Genomic DNA, 11,077 nt, shown 5'->3' with positions numbered 1-11,077 from the left:
GTGATAGAGCACCCGCCCTGAAGTCGGGGGGACCCGAGTTCAAACGTGACCCCAGACACTTAACACCTATCTCCCAGCTGTGTGACCCTGGCTAGTCGCTTAACCCCAATTGCCTCAGGGAAAAAATTATAAATGTGCCCCGAGAACAATGGAGGAGACGCTTCTCTCCGCCCCTGCCCAGCATCCATCTCCAAGATCCAACCACCTCCCTGTTTAATCCCAGGCTAGATTCTCTGTGGTCATCTACCCGCTTGGTACTCTGAGGAAACGGTGAGGGCGAGCTGGTAGTAAGGTTATCGTTTATTTCGTTTTGCTTGAGGTTGGAGTTGGAAGCTCGAAGCTGTAGGGACCTTTCCTCCTTCCCAAGATCTTGCTAGCTAATTCAGGAAGAAACATACAGGACGGAGCTCAAACCATGGACAGGAGTCGTTTATATAAAGGGATTTGTTGTGGGACCTCGTGAAAAATCCCATGATTCAAATGATCATGGCTCTCTGAATTTGGATCAAAAGTATCAGGGCTCGATGTGTTATGAATTAATCAAGGATCGGAGATACCCAAAACCAATAAAAACTCTCCAAAGCGAATGGAGTTGTGGTTTTTAAACTCCCGCCCTCCCATGGATCACCCAGTCTCCTCCCAGTCGTTCCTCATTTGTCGATATTCTGCCAACAGTATTTCTCCGTCTTCTTCATGTCCCCTCTCCCTCGGCAGGCATCCCATGTTCGAAGATGGTAGAAAACGCCTTCAGTTGTGTTTGTTAATATGCAGTTAGTTTATTAAGTATGTTCACTGCCCATTTGCCTTTGCCAGATCTTTGACTCTGACCAGTTTGAGCCAGGTTGGGGTTGGTGATAAGAGTGTAGTAGAAGAGACTATGAACCCATTTCTGATTGAATCCACCTGTTAAGCAGTTTTGTTAATTATTATCATAATTCTCAGAATTCTAGCTCTCTGTAAAAAGAAAACTATTTTGTTGCCCTATCCTGGGGTCCATCTAACACAATCTTAAACATATGGTATTCATTTCCCATGCAAAAACAAAACAAAGAATTTGGCCATATTGAGTTCCTTGAAATTGATTTTTGATTATAGGCTCTTACATGTTAAATTTTCTAAGTTCAGGTTTGACTGAGAAAATCCTGAAAAACTACAAATACATAATTTTGCTAGATGATACTTTTGGCTTTAGACTTAGTTCTTTTCATCACGAGTAGATAAGATTCCAAGACCTATGGTCTTTTATTGTGGTTGCTGATAAGTCCTGTACAATTCTAACTCGAATTATTTGAATTGTTTTTTTTTTTTCTTGTTTCTTGCACAATTTTCTCTTTGATCTGGGTTTTTTGAAATTTGACCATAATATTCCTATGTGTTTTCCAAATAGGATTTTGTTGACATGGTGGTCAGTGCAATTCTTCTATCTCTACTTTCCCCTCATGTTCTATCACTCCAGGACAATATTCTAAGATTATTTCTTTCATTATTGTATCAAGGTCCTTCTTTTTGGTCACGCTTTCAGGTTGTCCAATTATTCTTATGTTTTCTCTTCTTGATCTGTTCTCCAACTGTCTTTTTCTATTAAGATGTTTCACATTCTGTTTTAATTTTTTCATTCTTTGTAATCCATTTTGTCATTTCTTGGTCGCTCATAGCTTTGCTAGCTTCCCCTTGCTCATTCTAATTTTCAGATAATTATTTTCAGCCTTGAGATTATATCTCCTTTCTAATTAACTTTTTTTTCATAATCTTGTTTTTTCTTGGATGGTTTTTATTTTTATTTTTTAAAGTTTTTCCTCAATGTCTCTCATTTGATTTTTAAATTCTTTTTCAAGTTCTATGAATTCTCTCTGGGCAGGAAGCCATTTCACTTTACTCTTTGGGGTAGAAGCTTTTTTTATTTCAGTGTCCTCCTCCGAAGATGAGCTCTGCTTTCCCCTGTTCCCATAGTATGTTTCAGTGGAGAGGTTCTTTCTTCTTTGTGGATTCTTTTGTTTTTTTTTTTTTTTAAATAAGAGGTATTAGTGTTAGCACTTTTAATCATGGGGAATGTTGCCTCAAGCTTCCCTTACACTTTCTACTCTGACCAGGAAGCCAAATCAAGATCTTCCCCAAGCACGTGCTTGTAGCCAGGGCATATCCTTTGAACACTTATCAATTGCCAATCCACATTTTTGTTGATGCTTGACCACCAAAAGAGGGAGAATTCAAATCCTGCTGCTATTTGACTCCTTGTTTTGAACTGGCCAGGCATCCCAAATGGAACTCCAATAGCATCCAAATAAATTCTGTCATCAAACCTTCCTTTTTATCTCTTATTCCTTTGGCTTTCCTCATCTGTGTCAACCAGGACCTGATAGCCTACAATAAACAGGAGAGCCAATTGCTTCAGTACAGAAGTACCTGCTCATTGGGGGCGGGGGGAGTGAGATGGAAGTGTTTTTCCCCCAAAGAACCACCATAAATCTGCCCTGGGGGAGGGGGGCAGTAATTGTTACCGCTGTTCTTAGTCACATTCCACAGCTGGGTTCAGAAGGCCCTTCCATCTTCATTCCAAAATCCTTCCCCCTTGAAAGGCAGGTAGAGTTTGCCCATCCCAGAGATAATGGTGGGAATACCCATCCATAGCAGTGCCTTTCTTGACAGGAGAGAGAATGCAGTACAATTTTTCACAGTGCTGTTGAGGAACAGCCATGCCCTTCACTTAAATTCAGCCTCATGACCCTCCCATCCTAAGGGAAATGGTACTGTGTGTGCTGCTGGTCTGCCTGAAGCACAAGTGTAACCATCACTTACTTGAGCTTTTAACAGTGTATTTGACCCATTCCATCCAGTATTAGTGTCCCTGTATCTTGTCTCTATTTCTAATTCCTCCTTTAAATCTTTTATTTCTACTGCCTTAACTCTTTGGGGGTCATTTATAGACATGTCTTTTGTATCTAGCATTTCTCCAGTTGGTGATTTACTAGCTCCAGAGGAGTTTATGGGTGAGCCTCCAGACTGGAGATGGGTTAGGGCCCATCAAGCACTAGAATCCTAAATCTACCTACAGGATCCTCCCTCTAACATCTATTCCCATTCCAAAAATCCCAGTCACACTTATGTCTGCCCTTTTAATTGTGATGTGTATGGGATTACAGTTTAGATTCCCATACTTCGGCCCCACCATATCCTTAAAGATTATCTATTTTAACTCATGTTGAGGGGCTTCTTGACTGAGCCCAACCCCTACACTGGGTGGTCCATCACATATCATTCCAAACTGCACAAGGGGAGTCTCTGCACTCCATATCTGGAGTTTCATCTTTTTTTTTTGTCCACATAAGGGTATTTACACTCATTTCCTAGCCTCCGGCTATCAATGTCCCCACATGCAGTTGTTTGACAGGGATCTACTTGAATCATTTGTGGTCCCCTGTTTTGTCAAATTAACCCATAACTCAACCTTTCTTAGAGTGCCCCCTCCCAGAGCGTATCACCTGTTATCATAAGCCTTATCCTCTTCCCTCCACTCAGTCAAGGGGTTATCCTTTAACATCCCCAGACTCCAGTTGATGACAAGCCCCAGGCACGTTCTGAGTTTGAGCGAGGGGGGCAGTGGGGATATAAAATATAATCCCACAAATTCCAACCACAAGTATCGCTAACTCAAACACCAAAGCCAGTCCCTCAGGTCCAGTCATTTGGAGGACTCAGCCATCCTTCTTCCAACGAAGTTCCTCACACAAAAGTTGCCTCCAAAACATGCCTCAGTTCACAAAAGGAATCCAAAACCCAAGACCATGAGTCCCCAGTCTGTATCCCATAGCAGATCCAGCTTTCTGGAGGGTCAGTTTCAATGGAGAGTCGCCAGGCCCGATGATCCTGCCTCACTGGTTTTACTCTGATTTCCATGGTTTCCAGGAGTAATGGGTGGGGATGGTCCCAGCCAGGTTGCAGCTTTGTTTCCTTCCAGGTTTTAATCAGCACCCAGGCTCGTGGTTGGAGGAAGTGTGCAGCAAACTCCAAGAGTGGGCACGGGGGAGTGGTCCTGTCCATCTAAGATCTGAAAGGGAGGATGATACTGTCGGGACACAATCTTGTTTGTGGTTTCAAAAGTGGGCAGCCCCTCCTACCATCCTAAGCAGAAGATCCTCTCCTAGGGGGATGGCCCAGATCCTCCTTGGTTCTCAATGAGACAAGGGGTAAACAATAGTCTGAGGGAGTTTGGTTTCAATGATCGATTTGGTCATTTGTTTCTTAAGCAGTTCATTCATCCTCTCTACTTTTCCTGAGGAGGGTGGGTACCACGTAAACCCTTGTAAACCCTCATCTTCTCTGCTGCAACAGCTTTGAGGTGAAGTGAGTCTAAATCAATCTTTCCACCAGCCCATACCTTGGAATTATTTGCTCTAGGAGTGTGGCCGAGCTGGGGCAGAAGCCTCCACCCATCCCATCAAATGGGGAGTCCTGCAATTACCAACAGGTCTTTGAGTCTCTTTTACAGGCATCCATGTGAAATCTAGGGTGAACCTCCCGCTCCCTACCTCTTTACTGCAGTCTCCTCATGGCCTTTCTATTCACCTCCTGGCATTCCGGGTATCGTTCGGTGACCCGTTTGGCTGTTGTACAGAGCCCCATTCCCCTGTGTGCTCCCCAGCCCCCAAACTCCCCAACATCCCCCCTGTGTACCACACCCAGCACCAGTCTGATTATCCCTTTACTCAACATTTTCCTCCCTCATCCCTAACCTCCCGTCTCTCTCCTCTACCTCCCTTCTGCTGAGAAAATACAGAGGCGGGGATAACTTGACAAAGGGGAGCCCAGTGTCATCACCAACATTCTAACCTCCTCCTGGCAGGCTGCCTCCTTTGCCACCTCTTCAGTTAAGCAGTTTCCCATGGCTTCAGGGGAAGGGCACTCAGATGGCCCAACTATTTCACTTGGTCCTGACAGATTTTCTGACACTTGTTTATTTCCCCATGTGCCGATTCTTTCCCCTTACTATCCATCAGTCCTCGTTCTTCCCAAATTTTTCCAAAAAGTATGCACCACCTCATAAACATATTTTGAACTGGTATAAACTGTCCCTTCCCTGATTTCTTCAGACCCTGATTTAATAATTTAATTATAAAATAATTTTATAATCTAAAATAAATTTAATGATTTAATGAATTTAAACCAGTTCCCAGGTTTGTGCTGGCCAATCTTTCAGAAGTGTTTCTGCTTCAAGAGTTAATCTGTTCTTCCCATCCACTACCACATATCCGTTGCATTTTTTCCCCATTAGTCACCTGGGATGATCTATCTATAACCAATCTTTCTTCCTCTTCCAAGGGTCTGACAGACCCTTATCAATTTTGGATTGATAAATGCTATATATCCAAACACTATGTGTGCTAGCGTTTGGTAAGTGATCTCTACTTGGGAAGGTGGCTGGATTAACCCTCTTGTCCACTGTTAGCACCAGGTCATCATCCCTCTCAGGATTGCCTCGTTTTTCAAAATTCTAGAGCTGGTGAGTCACTTCCACTCTAGCTCACCTGGCTGTTCTTCCACCACCTTCTTGTATAAATCTTTGCTCCATTGGCCATACAGATTGATCCATAACTGGCAATATCCTACCACCCTCCCATATTTCCTCAGTTCCCTCTTTGCCTTTGCCTTTGATAATTCCAATATTCCCTTCACTCTCTCTGGGTTAATCTTTTGGAATTGTTTTGGATCACTATGTTACTGAGAAGAGTTAAGTCAGTTGTAGTTGGTCATCGCACAATACTGCTGTTATGACGTTCTCCTGGGTCTGCTCATTTCACCAGCATCAGTTCATGGAAATCTTTCCAGGTTTTTCTGAAATGTGTCAGCTCATCATTTCTTATAGCCCGATAGCATACTGTTACATTTATAAAACACAACTTGTTCAGCCATTTGATAGGCATCCCCTCAATGTCCAGTTCTTTGCCACTGCAAAAAGAGCTGCTTTAAATATTTTTGCAAATATAGGTCTTTCCCCACCTTTTTGATGATTTCTTTGGAAAACAGGCCTAGTAGTGGTAGTGGTATTGTGTAAAAATAATGTATGTGGAGTTTGATTGCTCCTTGGGCATAGTTCCAAATTACTCTCCTGAACGATTAGATCAGTTCACAATTCCATCAGCCGTCATTAGTGCCCCATTTTCCCCATATCTTCCTCATCACTTAGCATGTTCCTTTCTGTCTGAATAGTCAATCTGAGAGGTGTGAGGTGGAATCTCAGAACTGTTTTAATTTGTATTTCTCTAATCAATAATGACAGAGTACTTTTTCATATGACTATAGATAGCTTTGATTGCTTCACCTGAAAAGTTCCTGTTTATGCCCTTTGACCATTTATCGATTGGGGAATGACGTGTACTCTAAAAAAATTAATTCTCTGTATATCTGAGAAATGAGGGCTTTGTCAGAGGTAACCTACTGTAAAAGTTGTTTCCTCGCTGAATGCTTTCTTTCTAAGGCTGTTGCTTTGGCTTTGTGTCCAATAGCAGTTAGTTATGTGAGACTGGAGTTCAGGAGTGAGGTGGGGTTATGCAGATTTCAGAGGTAAGTGCACAGAAATGATCATAGAACCCTTGAGAGCTGGCGGATTTCTTATCAAAAAAGAGACTTTAGGGGGCAGCCAGGGGGTGCAGTGGATAGAGCCCCAGTCCTGAAGTCAGGAGGACCTGAGTTCAAATCTGGTCACAGACACTTAAAATTTCTGAGCTGTGTGACCCTGGGCAAGTCACTTAACCCCAATTGCCTCAGTAAAAAGAAAAGAAAAAGGGGAGAGAGAGAGAGAGAGAGAGAGAGAGAGAGAGAGAGAGAGAGAGAGAGAGAGAGACTTTAGCTAGAGAAGAGGGTCCAGAAAGAGTTCTAGAGAATGCTCACAGTCTGAGGTGACATAAAAGTCACCAAGGAAGTGGTGAGATGGCACAGCTTCCACCCCTGGATTCAGTCTCTTAGTCAGTATTCACCAGGGCTGGTCCACAGGCTGCACTTCTTAAATAGCATCCTCCCTGTTGACTCAAACAAATTCTCCGGTGTTCAAGATCTTGGCTGCCTGAGTGATTCAGATGACACCGAGGTCTTGGTTTCCTGCCTCATTTCCTGGGGGGAGAGGGATGATGGGTTCAGTCTAGGGGGTACCTGCCTCAATGAGATGTTCTCCAGAGATGTTCTGCCTTTGGTCAACTGACCTCAGAGGAGCTGGTCAAGGGGGACCGGGGAGCTGCTGCTGTTATTTGGCTGTTCCTCCGCCTTGTTTGGTAGAAATATCTCTCTGCAGGAGGCTGCATTTGATACCAGAAAGAGACTCAGTTTGGCTTTAGTTTATCTAGGTGTGGTCTCCTGCCCTCCGTGAAGTCTGTAGATTGCCAAATTCCACCTGGGATACACAGCTAGAAGCCATCAATGGCTTATCATAGCGACCTGACTTTCCCAGTGTAAAGAGTCTAAATAGTTCTCTCTCCGCAGTTTCTCCAAGCTGGAGGCAGGCTTATAAGGGAGCCCTGTTAAAACTGGGCCTTTTTATTCCATGGATTCAGACCACAGCTCAACCATGGATCCTGATAGAACAACTTCATATTGAGGAGAAACACACTTAACTCTAGAAGTGGGTGTTAACTCTGCCTCCCTGTGTGTCAAAGGGCCATTGTACTTATTCCCCTGGGAGAATGATTTTATTTATTTTTTATTTATATTTTATTTATAATTTATTATATATAATATATTTATAAAATATATACTATAAATATAATATATATTTATAATATTTTATTTATTTCATTCATTCACTTAGTTTTTAGAATTGCTGTTCTAAAAATTCCTTGTTTTTAGCTTTTTGTTTTCAATACATGTATAGTTTTCAACATTTAACCTTGCAAAATTTTGTGTTCCAAAATGTTTTTTCTCTCCCTTTCCCTCACCCCCTTCATTAGACAGCAAGTAATCCAATATATATATTAAACATGTGCAAGAGAACGTTTTTATTTTAAGGGATCCTAATGTATTTTCCTTGTGCCAAGTCAAAGGGAAGGAGTGTGGGGTGGGAGAATGACTCACTTTATGGTGCTTTTCTAAATTAAAACAAACCAAAAATAAATAAACAAATAAATAAGGAAAGAAGGTTCCTGAACCTATCCCTCATTCTGTAGCAGAGCTGTTGAAACGGCTAAAGTTGGCAGACTGCTGTGATTTCTCCGGGCTTCTTTCTGAAGTAGTCCAATCTTTCATCGATACATGTCTAAATAGGGTGGGGCCCTCCATGATAGAGTGGACATCCAAACTCCAGAGAGCAGGATAAGCTTATTTTGATAACTTCTCCTATTTGGAGAAGGGAAAAGTCATCTCTCTTTGTGTGTGTTTGTTTATCTATCTATCCATCGATCTATCTAATCACAAGACTTTCCCCAAAGATATGTTCAAGTAAGTGAGACTTCTGTCAGTGACAAACTGGGATCCTGAAACACCAAGTTCAATGCCAAGAAGTATTTAGAATAGAATTATGTGACTTTATCTAGAGCTTTACTTTCTACTTATGATATTCTCTATTGTAACATTATTTAATTTAGAAGAGACTGGCCCCTTCCCCCAAGATAATTTTTAAGATCTGTAAAATGGACTAGAAATAATGTGGTTTTCATGGATTTTTAAATAACTCTTGGAGTAATAAACCAGCAGCCAAAACCCCCATCCAGAGGAAATGTTTTTATTAGCTGAAAGCAAGTCTAGAAAGTTATCTAACGTGTAGTTTTAGTAATGTCTTCATCTTGTATTTCTTTGGAAAGTACTGGCTAACAATTTTTGATGGTATGGGGTCTTTGATGTGGTCACATTTGTTCCATGTGCAATGTATTCCTTTTATTAAAAAAAGAAAACCATATTACAGTCATGCAAATAGGGAATTAACCTCAGTAACTGGGACAGACAGAGGAGGATGCAAATGAACATGCAAACACATACAATGCCTATAGCTCAAGGCATTGATTTCTTAACCATTTGGACTTATACTCGACTTCATAGACATGTTTTTCCTGCTTGGAGAACTTTCCTTTGCTCTCTTGGGGGACCCATCTGGTCTACTTTTCTTTGCAATATTTAAAGACAAAACCATTCATCCTGTCATCATTTCTTTCCCCTTATTGCTGATCACTGAGTTCTTGAAGGTTTAAAACTTGGGGCTTATTTTCAAAATATATGCATGGAAAATTTTCAACATTCACCCTTGCAAAACCTTGTGTTCCAAATTTTTCTCTTTCCCTTCCTCCCTCCCCTTGATAGCAAGTAATCCAATATATATTAAACATGTGCAATTCATCTATACATATTTCCGCATGTATCATGCTGCATAAGAAAAATAGATGAAAAAGGAAAAAAATGAGAAAGAAAATAAAAATCAAGCAAACAGCAACAAAAAAGTGAAAATACTATGTTGTGATTCTCATTCAACCCCCACAGTCCTTCTGGATGTAAATGACTCTCCCTATCACAGGTCTATTGGAATTGACCTAAATCACCTCATTGTTGAAATGAGCCGCGTCCACCAGATTTCATCATCACATAATCTTCTTGCTGTGTGTACAGTGTTCTCTTGGTTCTGCTTACTTCACTTAGCATCAGTTCATATAAGTCTCTTGGGGGTTATTTCTAACCCACTTTTTATTCTGTCTGAGTTAGTGATAGCCTTCTTGCTTTCTAAAGGATTATAGACTATCCTGATAGTTCCTCCTCCATTTTTTTGGCTTGCTTTCTTCCATCTATTGATAATGCTACCCACCATCTCACTTACTTTTTGTGGGATCTTCATTCCTCTCCTAAGGTTTTCAGCAATTTGGGTAAGAATACTTAATCCAAATGATTGCTCGAAGCAGCTATAACGGAGTTCAGAGACTGATGGTTTGGTATCTCACAGTTATTGCCAACTGCTCTATTCCCCATCTGGTATTTTCTAGGTAGTAGCTATGAACTTGAGTTAAGCAGCGCTTCCGTCCACCAAATAAATAATAGCCTGATTTAAATGAGGAATAATGAGATGATGATGTCAAAGAATTTTGAGCTGCTCTGTTAATATGGAGATTCTAAAATATAGGGAAAGAAATTTATTATCATTGTCTTATAGAAAATATTTCAATGAATTAAAATGCCATATTTTGGACAGCCTGTGCAACATGGCTGTAATGATATCAAATGTATAGGAAGTGTTTGATTAGAAAAGAATATCATACAGAGAAAGAAAGGAATGAAAGAAACTTAAATGCTTTTGCTGGTTCCTGTGGAATAGGAAATGGCAACAGATTCTCTGGCACATGGATTTTACATGGATGATCTATAGGAGACCTGGGATAAGAATTATATAAGATGAGAAGATGTGAAGGAATTGCAATCCAGGACTATTCATAGGAACTGCTATAATTTCACAATCTTTCATTCCAACTCAGTGTACTGGGCATTCTACTGTCCATCAGTTGGCATTTCTGAACCTTCCATTTTCCCTTACCACTGTTTTTTGCTCTATGGTAAGGCAATGCTATTCATAAGCTGCCATTCTCCTCTGTACTATTTTTTAACCATTTGTTTACTAGTGCTTAGAATATTTCATAATACCAAACAACCTGCATCTAAGGATGCTTCAATTTTGCCATTTTATAAGGACCAAAATTTCCTTTTGCTTAAAAAAAAAATCTCTTTTAGGACCAAATGTAATTGTTTGTGATCTTTTTTACCAGTAATTTATATGTCTCAAAATGAACTATATTCTGTGTGTCATGTAATAAAAAATTAAAGATCCAAAAAACTCAAACCATCTCCATTGCTCTCTTTAGTTTGAATGTTTATCAACTCAAATCTAGACCACCACAACCTTTTACCTGATCTCCCTGTCCCCAGTTTACCCTCTCTAATCTAGCTAACATACCAATGCCAAATTAATTTTCTTAAAAGACAATTAAATTGCATTACTTTTAGGGTGAAAATAGTCATCAGTTCCCTCTCCCCTGTTTCATCAAATCCAAACTCTTATTTTTCAATGCTTTCTATAATCAGACTGCCACCTTGCCATGCAATACTTTCCTATACTTTTCCT

General features: G+C 40.6%; 1 protein-coding gene across 1 annotated transcript in view; it reads left to right on the top strand.

Moving 5' to 3' along the window:
- Positions 1–11,077, top strand: part of MCF2L2 (MCF.2 cell line derived transforming sequence-like 2) — a 340,912-nt gene that overhangs the window by 222,325 nt on the left and 107,510 nt on the right. The gene's annotated exons all lie outside the window — the stretch shown is intronic.

The sequence above is a fragment of the Sarcophilus harrisii genome, chromosome 3 (assembly GCF_902635505.1).
Source record: "Sarcophilus harrisii chromosome 3, mSarHar1.11, whole genome shotgun sequence".
Taxonomy (NCBI): Eukaryota; Metazoa; Chordata; class Mammalia; order Dasyuromorphia; family Dasyuridae; genus Sarcophilus; species Sarcophilus harrisii.
Note: the sequence above shows the minus strand (reverse complement) of the source record. Positions and strands in the feature narration are given on the sequence as shown.